Source organism: Triticum aestivum, chromosome 1A, assembly GCF_018294505.1.
Source record: "Triticum aestivum cultivar Chinese Spring chromosome 1A, IWGSC CS RefSeq v2.1, whole genome shotgun sequence".
NCBI classification, from domain to species: domain Eukaryota; kingdom Viridiplantae; phylum Streptophyta; class Magnoliopsida; order Poales; family Poaceae; genus Triticum; species Triticum aestivum.
Window position 1 is genome coordinate 4,068,257 of NC_057794.1, and position 19,137 is coordinate 4,087,393.

General features: G+C 40.2%; 1 pseudogene; it reads right to left on the reverse strand.

The window, feature by feature from the left end:
* The window catches only part of LOC123184288 (gamma-gliadin-like), a 21,004-nt pseudogene that overhangs the window by 927 nt on the left and 940 nt on the right, over positions 1 to 19,137 (reverse strand).

Consider the following 19,137-nt stretch of genomic DNA (forward strand, 5'->3'; position numbering starts at 1 on the left):
TGGTTGCAGAGGGAACGATTGTTGGGTCTGGGGAAATGGTTGTTGTGGTTGCCAGGAAAATGGTTGTTGGGGCTGTGGAAAAGGTTGTTGTGGTTGTTGGGGTTGCTGGGGGAATGGTTGTTGTGGTTGTAAGGGGGTCGGTTGTTGGGGTTGGGGAAATAATTGTTGTGATTGCTGGGGAAATTGTTGTTGGGGTGTGGAAAATGGTTGTTGTGATGGATATGGTTGCTGTGATGGATATGGTTGTTGTGGATATGGCTGTTGTGGAAATAGTTTTTGTTGATGGGAAAATGATTGTTGAGGTGATTGTAACTCTTTGTTGTTAGGGTTTAGTTGCCTAGCGGCAATGGCGGTGTTCATCGCCATGGCAAGGAGGACAAAGATGAGGAAGGTCTTCATGTTGGATTTGTGGTTACTACTGCTTGCTTGCCTTTGATGCTTGTGGTCTAGGTGTGTGAAGTTTTGTTGATGGAAGGTGTCCTTGGTGGTGCATGTGTATTTATAGTTTTCATGGCATGGCTTGCTTTCATCTTTGCACTCGCTCTTTGAAAAAGTGCATCAATGCTTATCCAACTAATCATTTGGTTTGTTGTGTTTGGTGCAACTACTTACTAGTGAGATTTTGGATTTTCATGATAGTTGTTTTTTGTTGAAATCATCTGGTTGTAAGGAATGTTGGATAATGACCAATGACTCATCTTCTTCACTTTACACTGCAAACATTGATCTAGATTATGTCCCTTTTTGAAATTTAGTTTGTGGAGCTCTACATGTTGTTAGGCTTATCCATATTGGCATAGCTTGAGTGGAGCTAAGTTTGTAAGCTTGTGTGCGCCATTATGATGGATCACACTATTAATGTGATGATTGTTTTACAAATTATCTTTCCAAAACTAACTTTATGTTTTTTGCCCAATATGATTCTAAGACGGATAACCAGACATGACTCATCAAATAACAAGATAAACCGAGTAGCAAGTTGGGGGTTATAAGTTATAATATGGACTTTTCTCTAAGATACACCATCTTGTCTTGCATGCTCTGTGGATTTGAAAAGCATCTACTAATTTAGATGCAATTGAAACAAAAGTAGACTAAAAAGGTAAGCAATGAAATGAGAATACTATTATGTGAAGCTCTACATGTCTGGTAAGCAGTGAGATACTGGATACATCTATATCTTCAATCCTTTCATCCCTATCAACTCTTTATTGGCTGCTTTTATCGTAGTCATCCCTTAAATAAAAATCACTTAAATATAAGTTTGGGAGTTAGTACCAACATATATCATGTACAAGATAGAAAACTAAGGCACATATAGTAGTCTATTGACCATATTTAATTTCTTGTGATGTGAAAGCATGTGGAGTATAAGTTGGTTAAATATAAAGTTGTCCTTCATACCAGTAGGGAAAGAATATGCAGTATAAAGATTAGAGCATTGGACTAATATGCTATTAAATGCTACAGGATAATTGACAGTTCAAGTTAAGAACAACATTAGCATTCCAACTTTTGTCTTGTGCAAGTTAAGAACATGCTAACAAAGTAACCTAAGCAAATAAGTGCAAAACCTTCACCTATAAGGAAATTGTGAAACTACACAAAATGACCTATTGTAAAGAAGGAAAAAAATCTAAAGGTGAATGAAAGAACGTTAAGTACATTCAGGATTCGATTATGCCTTCATGGATAACCTTTTAGATGGTGACATGTCCATGTTGATGTGTGTCGGCATGGAACGAGGACAAGAAGACGTCGTTGCGTCGTACTTTGGGAATTTCATCAAACTGGTTGTGTGCGGGAACAAATATTTGTCGCCTCCCTGCTCAAATCTCTCTTCATGTCACTGAATCCGACACTCCACCTACCAAAATCAGCTGCAAGCCAGGGATAATCAACGGGTTTCTCCGCCCGTAGCATCTATCACCAAAAGTAGTTCAGACTATAGTCTTGTAGTTCAAAATTTTGTAATAACAAGCACTACTAGGTTGCTTTTGTTTGTACGTCTTCATTCTGTACAACCCATGGAACTAAAAATGCATTGGTCATTCTTTGTTCTATACAACCAATTCAACCAAAAATGCATTGGGCTTTTCTTTGTACATCTTCGGGTTCTACAACCAATGCAACAAAAAATCCATTGGGTAGTCTTCCATTCTAGTCGGGCACCAACAGTTAAATGAGGAGCTAAACAATGTTGGAGTCTAAAACTACATACAATCATGAAGCATAGAGAGGCGACTTGGAAGCTGTGCTCCTGTGAGCTCGTATTTTTGTAGACAAAAAGTAATGTTTGTATTTTGAAGTGGGAAAAAATCCTAAAAAGGGATGTTTTGCGGGTTATAACTTACTATTTTTGGGTCCTGGGCTGCAGGAAGGTCGTCAAAATCAATGTGTTTTCCCATTCAATGCATGTTTCTTGGGTTATAGGTCACGCTTTTGGTGTCCTAGGGAGATCACTTCCCCGGTCAAGAACATTAGGTGATGATTTTTAGAAAAACTCATTGTTTTAGCCTAACTAGTTTCGAGGATTGGTGGACGGGATTATCATGGAACAAAGTGACAACCTTCCTTTTCTTCATGCCTAATATAAACTTAGCAGTCAGCTAAAAGTAACTAGCGATATCACAGAATGTTTTTTGTCAAAAGTAGATACCACTTCAGGATTCAACTCGGTTAGTTCAATCACAGACATGTTAAGAGCAGGATTTACAACTAACTGCATAGGGAACATCTCCTTTTATCACCCACTATCTGTCTGTGCACTTTGGTTTTCCCGTAGCATCACACAAAGCACTTTGTTAGTACCAATAATGTGCTCCAACTCTACACATTAATCATCTTGAATTCTTCTACTGATGTCGAACAATGTAATATCTTGAATTCTTCTAACGAGTTCGGATTAGACTACATGGGCAATTTATCTGGTCCCTGAGATGCAAGGTCGATGAACAATCGCTTCGTCTTATGACGAGGGGTTGTTTTTGCCTAAGAAACTAATACATGTAACTTCGACACCGGATTAATAAATGGTAAAACCTAAATAAATTAGATCACGAGCTAAACCATTTACTTTTGTATGCATTTAAACTTTTGATACATATGAGCTTGTTAAGATGTTCGCATAAACACCATGGTGATTTGAAGCAAGACAAAGTAAACTTGAACCGCTTGAGCCACTGACTTAATAAGAACCTCCTTTCCCGCGGCAGAGATTGTTTTTAATACATCCACTCACTTTGGCCCATAGTTTGTCTTTGAGATACTTAAAAGCACTAGACATAGAATTGACAATATTAGAAGGCAAGCCCAAATATTTCACATTTAGTGTTTCTACTTGGACACTGAGACCACCTTTGACCTCATTTTTGACATTCTCTCTGCAATCCTTGCTGAGAAACACTGAAGGCTTCCTATTTATTTATTCTTGACCTAAAGCTTCATTGCGTCTTGCCTTGGTCTTGCACTACTTGCGGCACAATACGCCTTTGGAACTGCCGTTCCGAATTCAGAGTGCCGAAGGTGGTGTGACGATGTTGAGATACCGTACTCGTTCGGTAGTGATTCGGGTTGATCATTCAGAGTAGACTTTGACAATAGCTGCAAGGACAAGATTGCATTAGGGAGCCTTTTAATTACACCTCGGAGGTGCTCAGCATCTTCTTGATGAACAACATGGTCCTAGTGTTGAATAATATCATATGGGGTAGTGCTACAACAACTCCACCACAAGCATGGAGGAATTTAGCAAATTCCATCAGTACTAGGAGAAAGCCTAGTAGCAACGCGAGGTAAAGGACTACTAGTAGCGCGGGTGCCCACGCTACTACTAGGGTGCTACAGCTAATTGGTAGTAGTAGCGTGGGTGACACCCTGCGCTACTACCACGTCTGTTAGTATAGTAGCGCGAGTGTCACCCGCACTACTACTAGTTATCTGTAGCCCGGGTCTGACCCCACGCTACTACTAACTAATTAGGAATTAAAAAAATAAATTCCATCCATGGTTGCTGCTGCTGGGCGTCATCGTCCTCTCCGTCCATGGCTGATGTTGGTCCTGGAGGGGATGACGTCGTCCATGGTGATGGTACTTCCTCACCCAAATCGTCCCCACACCTCTCCTATGCTACTGCTACAAAATAAGAGAAAACGATTAGAAGAGGAAGAGAGATATTGAGAGGAGTAGGAGGAGCAACTGACCGGTGGCCGCCGGAGTTGGAGCTGATGCCCGAAACCCTAGACGATGCCCGGTGACCTGTTGCTTCTTTTCCTGGGACCTCATGTCCTCACAAGGCCATGTCTCAGCGAGGAAGTGCAAGTGGTTGCGTAGCAGATCTGTTCATCGCCATTGGTGGCGCTCTGTTGGATCTTCCTCTCCTTCCAGCATCGGAGAAGGAGGAGGAAGGAGGCGAAGGTGAGGCGTAAGTCAGTGGCCCAAAATTTTTATATAGATGAGACTTACTAAGTAATAACCCCATAGAATCTATCTATATAAAGATAAAGAGGCAATCGTGTCAGGAAGCGGGTTTTTCTTTGGCCAAAAGGTACTTAGAACTTGGAACGAGCATGAAGAGATTAACGAGACTTCTTTCTCTTTTGAGTTTTTCTGGCGGACCTGCCGCGCAAGATCTTTGGTCTTCCCCTGGAACCGATGAAAAAAAGTGGATTGCTTCTTATGTACTCGCTCAGCTTAAGATGCTCGCATAATCCCCGTGGTAATTTGAAGCAATACATAGAGTAAACTAGAACTGCTTGAGCCACTAACTTAATGAGAACCTCCTTTCCCGTAGGATATATCATTTTTTCAATCCATCCATTCACTTTGGCCCATAGTATGTCTTTGAGATACTTAAAAGCAGTAGATTAGAATTACCAATATCATAAGGCAAGCCCAAATATTTCTCATTTAGTGTTTCTGTTGGACACTGAGAACACCTTTGACCTCATATCTAACATTCTCTACACAACCCTTGCTGAGAAACACTGAAGACTTGCTATTATTTATTCTTTGACCTGAAACTTGGCAATAGGTTTGACACATCTGTCGCCCCTGAACCATTTGCCTTGAAAAACAGCAGGCTGTCATCTGCAAATAACAAGTGGTTAACTGATGCCACCAAAGGAGCTACTTGGATTCCAGTAAACTGGGATGACTAGTCTCTAGATTTGAGGAGGCCCGAAAGGCCATGTACTGCTAACAGGAAAATCAAGGTGAATTGGATCTTGCTGCCGTATACCACGGGTAGGTTTGAGCTCATCAAGTTTCTTGCTCTTGAATAAAATTGAATAAGATACAGAAGCTACCATGCTCATTTCTATGGAGGCCCATTTAACAGAGAATCCAAAGTTGAGATTTATCACCTCCAAATACGCCCATTCAACTAGATTATAAGCCTTCATCATATCCAATTTTAGAGTACAATGGTGATGTTACAATGACTTATTCCTTTTCATGAAATGTAAGCACTCGTAGGCCACGATTATATTGTCAGTGATAAGGCGACCCGGAACAGAAGCCGACTCTTCACTCAATATTATCTCCGGAAGGGCCCCTTTTAGCCGGTTAGCCAGAACTTTGGGTGTTATTTGTAAAGTTGCATAGGCTAATACGACAGAACTGGCTTAGGAAAGTACCATTTTGTACCTCATCACTATCCTCGCCACAATACAAAGGACAACCATTGTTACCTCCTCGCCGCAAATATCCCAATGTTTCTCAAAGAAATGTTCAAAGAATCCGTCCGGGCCCAAGGCCTTCATGCGGAACATTTGAAACAATACAATTTAAACCTTGTTGTAGAATACTTAGCGTCAAGGAAGGCATTCATCGCATCACTGACCTTTACTGGAACCAAGTCAGGAAATCATGCATATTAGAAACAGTCTCAGAAGTGAAAAGCTCCGAGTAAAACTATGTTGTGATCTCTTCCAATTCCTTAAGAACACTGATAACATCACATTAGGTTGCTACAATGATTTGGTCAAATTATTCCGCCTTCTCATCGAAGCCCTTAAGTGAAAGAAGCATGTGGTCTTGTCCCCACTAATCAGCCACTTAATCTGAGATCTAGTAGGCAAGATGAGTGACGGGAAGTAGTTCGGAACAATTTCCTCTTATTCACTTCTAAAACAAATTTTCGGTTTTTGTCGTTCCTAAGCCAAGGATTTGATAAATATTCATAAATTTTTAAAATGTTCACCAATATTAAAAACATCATGATTTTAAAAAACCGTGATTTTTAAACAAAATCATAAATATGAAAATTGCCATTCACAAAATTTTAAAATAAAATCATGAATTTTAAAAGAATTTTCAAAATTTTGATAAATATCTACGAATTTTACAACTTTGATGAATTTTAAAAACAAACCATAACAAAAAAACACTAGCAAGTTCGATCCTAAAAAATGCCTTGCCTTCTACTATGCGTAGCGTGCATGGACAGCCGGACCTAGACACCCTAGACCAAAAACCCTACATCTGGGCCAGGCCCGAGCTCCATTTTTTGGCCCAAAGCCCAGCCCAAAAAGGCAGAAATGGTAAGAAATGTATACTTTATTCAAAATATAGGTATATTATATTGTTTTAGTATCTCAAATAATTATTTAAATTGAAAAATGTCGTTGTTCATGTGTTTCTGGACGGGCCAAGCCAGGCTCATGCTTGGGATTTTTGCTTCGGGCTTTGACAACCTGGCCCGGGGTATGATCAAGTTCAGCATGGCCCAGTCACACACCCTTGTACAACATTTTGTTGTAGAGAGCGGCAAATATAATTTTCCCGATCTAATATTGCTCGCTATAAGTCTATATCTATACTTTTTTCTATACCCATACTAATAAAGCAAGGTGCGTTTCCCCAATTTTTTCATTCATTCACTGTCGAAAACAATTATGTTTCCTATCCGAGGTGGTCCTAAATTCTTATGCGTTCATCTGCTAAAAGAAAGGCTTTTCCGGAATTTCTTACGTGGGTTGCGCGCTATGGCCAGTGAAGTCAGCCCACTTATTTTTCTGCCCATGCAGCTCTAAAAAATCTATTTAACACACAGGGCAAGAAATAGTCGGCACTTCAAACTGGAAAACAAATAATGGGCTAGCCAATTTTTCTTTGTTTCTGTGTTTTATTTCTATTTTTATTCTCCTTCCCCGATTTCTTTTTTCACTTCCAAGTTTACATTTCTTATAGAATTTATTTTATAAATTCAAAATTCTCAAAAAACATAGAGAATTTTAAAAAAATGGAAAATGTTCATAACTCCAATTTTTTTGCTATTTAAATTTTTTTCAGAACTTGAATTTTTTCCCTTTTTCCGAAAATTTTATTGTTTTTTAAAATTGTTAGAGATTTCTAAAAAGAAAATGGAAATTTAAAAAGTCTTCCAAATTCGAAAAAAAATCATGTTTTAGTGAAATTTTCACAACTCAAATTATTCTTAAAAAATACACATTTTAAAAAGTAAGGATTTTCAATACATGTTCCCGTTCTAAAAAAATGTTGACAAATTCAAATAATGTTCATGTTTTTATTTTAAAAGTTCGTGTTTTCAAAAATGTTTGTAAATTCTAAAAGATGTTCCTATTTCATATTTTGTTCATGTTTTTCTGAAAGTGTACCTAATTTTCAAAAAACTGTTCAGGATTTAAAAAATGGTTCATGTTGCCTACAATATTGAGAAACTTCATACCTTAAAATCTCCTCGATTGAAGGAACCATAGATTGAATAATTCATGGGCCTTCTCTGGTGGACGATGACGTAGCAAAACTCTTAAATGCCCTCAATCAATGAATGGAAAAATAGCGAATTGAGTACTTCACACCCAGCGAAACAAAGAAGCTAAATGTTCCCTTTTTACGTGCGCACAGGGTTTTGCTTGCACAAATAATTCTCACTAACTTCCAATGCATACTAATTTTTCTCCCATTGCGAAGCACAAGCATATGTGCTAGTTTTATCCACGGTGGTACTAAATTTTTTTGAGTCCATCTGCTAGAAAAAGGAAAAACAGTTTTGTCAAAATTTTCGTACATGGGCCGCGCGCGCTGTGGCCCAGCGAAGCTGGCCCATTTATTTCCGGCCGAAGCAGCTGAGAATAATTATTTAACGCTTGGGGCGGCAAATAGACAAAGTTTCGCATAGGGCGCCAAATATTTGGTCGGCCCATATTTGTTTTCTCTCTAGTTTGTTTCTTTTTTTATTTTCCTTTCTCCTTTTCTTATCTCTTTACTTTTTCTTTTTTCCCTTTCAAGTTAATTTTTCTTTTCTCCTTTTCCATAAATTAAATTTTTCAATATTTCAGAATTTTAGTTTTGGATTAAATTTTCGTAAAATCTTCATAATTATTTCTCCCCATTTTGAATTGTTTTTAAACTATAATTTTTTCTTCTTCTTCTTCCAAAATTTATTCAAAACTATAGAATAAAGTTCGCATATTAATTTTTTTATGCTTTCCAAAATTGTTTGATATTTTCAAAATATATTGCATTAAAAAATTAAATATTTAGATTTTATTGAAATGTTAATTCAAAGTAATGTTTGTGTTTAAAAACATGTTTTTCAAAATTCTTTTCAATGTCCAAAACACGTTTTCATTTCCAAAAAAAATCACGTATTCAAAACATGTTTGCTTTCTTATAATAGGTTCATGTTTTCAAAAAACATAAATTTCAAAAAAATTGTCACATCTTAAAGAATATTCAAAATATCGTAATTATTACTTTATTTTTTGAAAAAAATCAAGAAAAACAGAAAAAAAAATGTATATTATGCTACAGTATATTCTTAAAATTTCGCCCTCGCCATTTGTTAGCATGAGCTGTTTGTTCGAGTGGCTAGCAGCACGTGGTCGAGTTTTTGAGGTCATGAGTTTGATCCTTCAACTCAGTGGTTGTTTTGGATTTTTATTCACGCCTTACAAATACAAGTCATTTTGGTACCTGCCAGCGGCCTTGCCAGACTCGAACTGCCGTGCATCCGACGTGCTATTTGACGATAAAAGAGAATATGTTGCTTGACTATAATTAAAAAAATGTGGGCACATGCCAATAAAAGAGGATATGCTGGTTTGACTCTGATTAAAAAAATGTTGGCAAGTGAGCGTCGAAATAATTAAAGAGAATAAACCCTGGTAAAGTAGGGACTACCTGGTTACGTGCTTATTATACCAAAGAAACGGGATTTCCTGCAATTAGTACTTCAACCGGTTACACCATCATAGGAGAGAGTAGTCGAAGCAACTATGCCACGAAGGTCGCCGTGCTGCACAAAATGAGGAGGCAACCGCAACCTAGACACGGAGGCAGACTCGGAGAAAAAAAAGCGCAAGTTGGGTGGTGGCCACCACTCCAGCAACCCCATCAATATCAAGAACTCGTGGGCCAAACATGATCTCAAGAACATCGCCGGGGAGACCTTTTGATGGACACATCAATTATCTCTCCTGATACTTCTCGTTAAAAATATCTTTCTAGTTCTAACGCACGGGCATATGTGCTAGTGATATATAAAATATGTTGTGCCAATGAGCACACGGGCTAGCGAGACTCGCCATGCTTTCATGTCATACCGGAGTCCAAACACTCAACTGGAGGGTCCAACCTTAGCGACAGAGTCTTCTTTTGTTGGGAGAATCTATATATCCGCGAGTGTTATATCTCGCATCTGGTTTACGCGCAGTGCACCTAACCACTAGGCTTTGCCTTACATTCATGACAGAGTAGTAAAGCTAGATTGTTTAAGTCCACACGAGTCAAGGTTTTCAATGTTTCTTCTCCATTTTTTTTCATTTTTTCATTTTTGTTTTTATATTTATTTCTGTCGGGTTTGTTTGATCCCTTTCGAGGGCATAATAGAGGAACCACACCGTGGTGATGTGGATGGGTTTATAGATACCATCACTGTAGGGGAAACGAGGAAGGTTTTCGATGCACGAATCACTAGCATACATTTTCATGTTTTACGCTAATTTGCAATATTTGCTAGTCGTTGCTTAATTGGTTGCGGAAACTGTGGAAACCTTAGTGTTCCTGATATTATTATTTTGTTCCACGGTTTATTCTGTGATAACTCTATTAGTATGGGCGGTATTATTCCTAAATGGTTAAGTCTGAACTGTACAAAGGGCCCCATCTTTGGAGGCATCTATGCTTCACACCTAGCTGCGCATTTTAACATAGCTATTAGGCATTATGAGAAGGAAGAAAAATTGCTACCCCCTGTTTATTTAGATTATAATAGTATGGTGGCACATGATTTTATTGTTAAGAATAAGGAAGGGGAGCTTAAATACAAATTGTTCTTTGATAAACATCATCCTGAGACTATTACCCTGCCTGCTCCTTCCTTGTTTGATTTATCTGCAGGCAAGTACCTCGTTCCATTAGAGGCTATTCACGCCTACCGAAACCCTACATCAGCCATAGAGCCAGAGTCGGAACCACAAGTTGATTCTCCATGACAGTCTAATTACCATTGGGATCCAGAAATGATTGCCACCAGTGGCAATCAGAGTCTTCTTCGCAGTACGACCCCAACTATTACTATGGATATCCGCCAGGCCAGCCGTGGCCATAGACCAACTTAGGTCAAAAGCCTAAACTTGGGGGAGTACGTATTTCCCGCCGACATTACATTCATGTTCGCACACTCATTGCTAGATGTCGGTGCTCATACTTTTTCATTGTATCATCCATACTAGTTCATTTCCTTTTTAAGCTTTCTTCTTGTGTGTTTAATAAACCTTAAGAAAAACCAAAAACATTAGTTGTAGCTTTTAGCTAGTTTTAATTTCCATGCTCGTAGTAGTAATTAAAAAGAAAACCCAAAAAAAAGATTTCATGTTCTTCTTTTGCTTGTTGGGAGCTTTCCCGTGTAAATAGTTTTATTTCTTTTCTTTTCTTTGGGGGTCGATAGGAGAAGACCATGATTAAATTGTTGAAGTGGCTCTTATATGTATTTTTGTTGATCTGACAAAAGAGCCCATATTGCCTCGACTTCTCCTGTTTATTGAATGCTTGCAGATTCCAGCTTAGTCCAATGCACGTGCACTATTATTATTATCCACATCATTCGGTCGTGCAAGTGAAAGGCAATTATGACGATATATGATGGACTGACTGAGATGAGAAAAGCTGGTATGAACTCAACCTGTCTTGTTTTTGTAAATATGATTAGTTCATCGTTCCTGATTCAGCCTATTATGAATAAACATGTTTGCAATGACAACTAGAGATCATAGTTTCTTGTGCCATGCTTGATTAGCTAGGAGCTTATAATGGTTTACCTTGCGTGCCAACATGCTATTAAAATGGTTGTGATGTGGTATGATAGGGTGGTATCCTCCTCTGAACGATTCGAGTGGCTTGACTTGGCACATATTCACGCATGTAGTTGAAACAAAATCAACATAGCCTCTACGATATTTATGTTCATGGTGAATTATATCCTACTCATGCTTGCATTCGGTGCTGATTAATTTTAATGCATGTTTATGACTGTTGTCGCTCTCTAGCTGGTCGCTTCCCAGTCTTTTGCTAGCCTTCACCTATACTAAGCGGGAATACTACTTGTGCATCCAATCCCATAAACCCCAAAGTTATTCCATATGAGTCCACCATACCTACCTATTTACGGTATCTACCTGCCGTTGCAAGTAAATTTGTATGTGCCAAACTCTAAACCTTCAAATAAATATCATGTTTTGTATGCTCGAATAGCTCATGTATCAACTAGGTTTGTCTGTATCTTTCATGTTAGGCGGGTTATTCTCAAGAGGAGTGGACTCCGCTCCTCACTCGCGAGAAAATGGCTGGTCACCCGGATGCCTAGTCCCATGCTTTATGCAAATCAAATCAAAATAATTGCAAACAAAATTGCCCCTGGGACTCTTGTTAGTTGGAGGCACTCGTTGTTTCGAGCAAGCCATGGATTGATGCTTGTTGGTGGAGGGGGGGTATAAAATTTTCCATTCTGTTTGGGAACCGCCTATAATGTGTGTAGCATGGAAGATATCACCATCTCTTGGTTGTTATGTTGACAATGAAAGTATACCGCTCAAAATATTATTTACCTCTATTTCAAAATCGAGCTCTGGCACCTCTACAAATCCCTGCTTCCCTCTGCGAAGGGCCTATCTATTTACTTTTATGTTGAGTCATCATCCTCTTATTAAAATGCACCAGTTGGAGAGCACCGTTGTCATTTGCATTCATTACTATTATTTTACATTGAATATGACTTGACTGGATCTCTTTTACCATGAATTACAATGTCTAGTCAGTCCTTGATCTTTAAAGGTGCTCTACATTTATGTTTTGCGGTCTCAGAAAGGGCTAGCGAGATACCATCTTGTTATATCATATCATGATTGTTTTGAGAAAGTGTTGTCATCCGAGATTTATTGTTATTGCTCGCTAGTTGATTATGCCATTGATATGAGTAAACATGATACATAAATGTTATTGGAATATGGTTAGTTCATAATCTTTGCTGAAAACTTGAATGCTGGCTCTACATATTTACAACAACAAGAGCAAACAGAGTTTGTAAAAGTTTTTCTTTATCACTTTCAGTTTATCAACTGAATTGCTTGAGGACAAGCAAAGGTTTAAGCTTGAGGGAGTTGATACGTCTCCGTCGTATCTACTTTTCCAAACACTTTTGCCCTTGTTTTGGACTCTAACTTGCATGATTTGAATGGAACTAACCCGGACTGACGTTGTTTTCAGCAGAATTGCCATGGTGTTATTTTTGTGCAGAAATAAAAGTTCTCGGAATGACCTAAAAATCAAAGGAGAATTATTTTGAAATATATAAAAAATATTGGAAGGAAGATCCACGTCAGGGGGGCCTCCACCTGTCCACGAGGGTGGAGAGCGTGCCCTACCCCCCTGGTGCTACCTCTTGAGCACTGCGTTGGTTTTCCCTTGAAGAGGAAAGGGTGATGCAGTAAAGTAGTGTAAGTATTTCCCTCAGTTTTTGAGAACCAAGGTATCAATCAAGTAGGAGATCACGCTCGAGTCCCGCGCACCTACACAAACAAATAAGAACCTCGCAACCAATGCAATAAAGGGGTTGTCAATCCCTTCACGGTCACTTACGAGAGTGAGATGTGATAGATAGGATAAGATAATATTTTTGGTATTTTTATGATAAAGAGAAATAAAGATGCAAAGTAAAATAAACAGCAATAGAAATAACTAAGTATCACCTGGGCGCACCCCCCTGCCTCGTGGACCCCCTGACGCTCCACCGACCTCAACCCTGACTCCATATATTCACTTTCGGGGAGAAAAAAACCAGAGAGAAAGATTCATCATGTTTTACGATATGGAGCCGCCGCCAAGCCCTAAACTCTCTCGGGAGGGCTGATCTGGAGTCTGTTCGGGGCTCCGGAGAGGGGAATCCGTCGCCATCGTCATCATCAACCTTCCTCCATCACCAATTTCATGATGCTCACCGCCGTGCGTGAGTAATTCCATCGTAGGCTTGCTGGACGGTGATGGGTTGGATGAGATTTATCATGTAATCAAGTTAGTTTTGTTAGGGTTTGATCCCTAGTATCCACTATGTTCTGAGATTGATGTTGCTATGACTTTGCTATGCTTAATGCTTGTCACTAGGGCCCGAGTGCCATGATTTCAGATCTGAACCTATTATGTTTTCATCAATATATGAGTGTTCTTGATCCTATCTTGCAAGTCTATAGTCACCTACTATGTGTTATGATCCGGCAACCCCGAAGTGACAATAATCGGGACCACTCCTGGTGATGATCGTAGTTTGAGGAGTTCATGTATTCACTATGTGTTAATGCTTTGGTCTGGTACTCTATTAAAAGGAGGCCTTAATATCCCTTAGTTTCCGCTAGGACCCTGCTGCCACGGGAGGGTAGGACAAAAGATGTCATGCAAGTTCTTTTCCATAAGCACGTATGACTATATTCGGAATACATGCCTACATTACATTGATGAATTGGAGCTATTTCTGTGTCACCCTAGATTATGACTGTTACATGATGAACCGCATCCGACATAATTCTCTATCACCAATCCATTGCCTACGAGCTTTCCATATATTGTTCTTTGCTTATTTACTTTTCCGTTGCTATTGCTATCATCACTATAAAACAACAAAAACATTACTTTTGCTATCGTTACCTTTTGCTACCGTTACCACTACTATCATATTACTTTGCTACTAAACACTTTGCTGGAGATATTAAGTTTCCTGGTGTGGTTGAATTGACAACTCAGCTGCTAATACTTGAGAGTATTCTTTGGCTCCCCTTGTGTCGAATCAATAAATTTGGGTTCAATACTCTACCCTCGAAAACTGTTGCGATCCCCTATACTTGTGGGTTATCATTGCTCCTGCAGCGGGTCTTGCACCTAGCGGTGCTTCTAGGACGTAATTCTTCTGTGTAGCAATGAGGATAATTCTCAAGTTATGGACCCAGTCCGTGTAGTTGCTACCATCATCTTTCAACTTAGCTTTCTCTACGAACGCATTAAAATTCAAAGGAACAGTAGCAGGGGCCATTGATCTACAATAACATAGACATGCAAAATACTATTAGGTGCTAAGTTCATGATAAATTAAAGTTCAATTAATCATATTACTTAAGAACTCCCACTTAGATAGACATCCCTCTAGTCATCCAAATGATCACGTGATCCATATCAACTAAACCATGTCTGATCATCACGTGAGATGGAGTAGTTTCAATGGTGAACATCACTATGTTGATCATATCTACTATATGATTCACGCTCGACCTTTCGGTCTCAGTGTTCCGAGGCCATATCTGCATATGCTAGGCTCGTCAAGTTTAACCCGAGTATTCTGCGTGTGCAAAACTGGCTTGCACCCGTTGTATGTGAACGTAGAGCTTATCACACCCGGTTATCACGTGGTGTCTCGGCACGATGAACTATAGCAATGGTGCATACTCAGAGAGAACACTTGTACCTTGAAATTTAGTGAGAGATCATCTTATAATGCTACCGCCGTACTAAGCAAAATAAGATGCATAAAGGATAAACATCACATGCAATCAAAATAAGTGATATGATATGGCCATCATCATCTTGTGCCTTTGATCTCCATCTCCAAAGAACCGTTATGATCACCATCATCACCGGCTTGACACCTTGATCTCCATCGTAGCATCGTTGTCATCTCGCCAACTATTGCTTCTACGACTACCGCTACCGCTTAGTGATAAAGTAAAGCAAAAACAAGTGTGATGTCCTCTACTTTGTTGTTGCAAGTTTTACGTGGCTGCTACGGGCTTCTAGCAAGAACCGTTCTTATCTACGCCTCAAAACCACAACAATTTTTCGTCAAGTGTGTTGTTTTAACCTTCAACAAGGATCGGGCGTAGTCAAACTCGATTCAACTAAAGTTGGAGAAATAGACACCCACTAGCCACCCGTGTGTGAAGCACCTCGGTAGAACCAGTCTCATGAACGCGGTCATGTAATGTCGGTCTGAGCCACTTCATCCAACAATACCGCCAAATCAAAGTAAGACGTTGCTGGTAAGAAGTATGACTATTATCGTCCACAACTCATTGTGTTCTACTCATGCATATAACATCTACGCATAGACCTGGCCCGGATGTCACTGTTGGGAAACGTATTATTTCAAAAAAAAATCCTACAATCACGCAAGATATATCTAGGAGAAGCATAGCAATGAGCGGGGAGAGTGTGTCCACGTACCCTCGTAGACCGAAAGCGGAAGCATTTAGTAACACGGTTGATGTAGTCGAACGTCTTTGCGATCCAACCAATCCAAACACCTAACGTACGGCACCTCCGCATTCAGCACACGTTCAGCTCGATGACATCCCTCGAGCTCTTGATCTAGTTGAGGCCGAGGGATAGTTCCGTCATCGCGATGGCGTGGCGACGGTGATGATGAAGTTACCGGCGCAGGGCTTCGCCTAAGCACTACGACGATATGACCGAGGTGTGTAACTGTGGAGGGGGGCACCGCACACGGCTAAGAGAAACTTGTGTCTTTGGGGTGCCCCCTCCCACGTATATAAATGGAGGGAGGAGGCCGGCCCAAGGGGGGGCGCCACATGTGGGGAGTCCTACTAGGACTCCCTTGTCCTAGTAGGATTCCCCTCTCCTTTCCTTTTACGGAGGGGGAAAGGGGGGAAGGAGAGGAGGGGAAGAGGGAAAGGGGGGCACGCCCCCTCCCCTTCCTATTCGGACTCCACTTGGGGGGGACGCGCACGCCTCCCCCTTGTGGGTTGTCCCCTCTTCTCTCCCATGGCCCATAAGGCCCATGATTTCCCCCAGGGGGTTCCCGTAACCTCCCGGTACTCCGAAAAAATTCCCGAATCACTCGGAATCATTCCGATGTTCAAATGCAACCTTACAATATATGAATCTTTACCTCTCAACCATTTTCGTGATCTCATCTGGGACTCCGAACAAACTTCAGTCATCAAATCACATAACTCATAATACAAATTGGCATCGAACGTTAAGTGTGTGGACCCTACGGGTTTGAGAACTATGTAGACATGACCGAGACACATCTCCGGTCAATAACCAATAGCGGAACCTAGATGCTCATATTGGCTCCTACATATCTACGAAGATCTTTATCGGTCAAACCGCATAACAACATACGTTGTTCCCTTTGTCATATGTATGTTATTTGCCCGAGATTCGCTCGTCGGTATCCTCATACCTAGTTCTATCTCGTTACCGGCAAGTCTCTTTACTTGTTCCATAATGCATCATCTGGTAACTAACTCATTAGTCACATTGCTTGCAAGGCTTATAGTGATGTGCATTACCGAGAGGGCCCATATATACCTCTCTGATACACGGAGTGACAAATCCTAATCTCGATCTATGCCAACTCAAGAAACACCATCGGAGACACCTGTAGAGCATCTTTATAATCACCCAGTTACGTTGTGATGTTTGATAGCACACTAAGTGTTCCTCCGGTATTCGGGAATTGCATAATCTCATAGTCATAGGAACATGTATAAGTCATGAAGAAAGCAATAGCAATAAAATTAAACGATCATTGTGCTAAGATAACGGATGGGTCTTGTCCATCACATCATTCTCTAATGATGTGATCCCGTTCATCAAATTACAACACATGTCTATGGTTAGGAAACTTAACCATCTTTGATTAACGAGCTAGTCTAGTAGAGGCATACTAGGGACACTCTGTTTGTCTATGTATTCACACATGTACTAAGTTTCCGGTTAATACAATTTTAGCATGAATAATAAAGATTTATCATGATATAAGGAAATATAAATAACAACTTTATTATTGCCTCTAGGGCATATTTCCTTCAGGAAGAGCATTGCGGGTGGGAGGGAGAAGGGGAATTAAGAGAGTGTAGGTTTCGGTTTGGGCCTCCGCGCGCTATGTGTACACATGTGTTGGTGGGTCAATAGTAGTGGCGCCAGGTTTATACCCCACACTACTACTATGGCCTATCCCGGGGGTACGATAGAGACCACTTAGTAGTAGCGAGGGATTTATACCCCTCGGTACTACTATCAACTTAGTACTAGTGAGGGATTTATACCCCTTGCTACTACTATCAACTTAGTAGTAGTGAGGGATTTATACCCCTCGATACTACTATGGCCAGTCCCGGGGGGCACGGTGGAGACCACTTAGTAGTAGTGTGGGGTTTATACCGCTCGCTACTACTATCAACTTAGTAGTAGCGTGGGTTCTATACCCCTCTCTACTAATAATTAGCAGCAGTGTGGCCCATATACCCCTTGCTACTGTTAAGCATCTATCTATAAATTATTTTCTAGTAGTGCATCAATGGCGGCGAAATCAGTCATTCTGCTTGTTTTCCCTACTAGCTCTCTGACGTCCAGAACAAGTTTACGGTCATAAGGTGCAATGCCCTTGCCTTCATGAGTGACACGATGACACGGGAACGGGCTTCCAAGCCTATGGTGTCGCATCGTGTCGTGGTCTGCTAAACTTAGTGGACGGATGCTACTCCAATATCGGTTGATCCTATACTACGGTACCAAGGAAGACACGCAACTACTATATATATTTCTTCAAGTCAGTCAACACAAGTAAACTCTGGGAGTTCAACTGGTGCAGCTATGCAATGCTAATGGAGACAACACAATTCAACTTTAGCACTTCACACATAAGAAAAACCACGTTCAATGGCACACACCTTAGAGTGTACCTATGGTGGTTGAATGGGCTATAAGAAATGTGAGTCCATGTGAAGATGCCAAACATAATAACACGGCTAATTACACATGCAGTGGCAGCAGCAACAAGTGCGTGAATTCAACAAATGATCTAGGGTACACATGCAACGGTGTCCTTGAGTATGACAACAACCCTTATCTTCTAGACAAATGCATGGTATGCTACTAATTTATTTGCTACAAATTCCAATGAATTGTGTCCTTTGCTTTGTACATACCCAATTATAATATTTTATTATGCTAATACAATGTAGCCTTCAATTTAAACCAAGGTTTGCATCCATTAATTATGTTAGGTTCATATGACTTCACTACATAAATAGGTAGATAATGCATAAGACTGAGATTGTAGCTAGGGATGAAAATCTAAATACGGCATGAATCTAACAATTATGAGTAATGTCTTTGTGACAAGAACTTTCTTTGTCTTTTATTCCCATGTTTGAACTAGTATAGGTCAGGGTTACACATTATGGTGCACATCACTTTATTTGTCACCGTTACATTGAACACCCATTGACTAAACAACGATAATCCATCCGTCTTGTATTACAGGTCTTCATTTCATTGGCCACCGATGCTTGTAAGACTACTCCCAGATGGTTGTTGTTGTGGATATGGTTGTTGAGGTTGGTGTGGTTGCTGGGGGAATGGTTGTTGGGGTTGCTGGGAAATTGTTTGTTCTAGTTGCTGGGATAATTGTTGTTGGGGCTGCAAAAATGGTTGTTGTGGTTGCAGGATGGATGGTTGCTGGGGTTGGGGCTGGGGAAATGATTGTTGTGATTGTTGGGGTTGCTGGGAAAATGGTTGTTGCGGTTGAAGGGGGAATGGTTGTTGTGGTTATAGAGGGAAAGGTTGTTGTGGTTGTTGAGGGAATGGTTGTTGTGGTTGTTG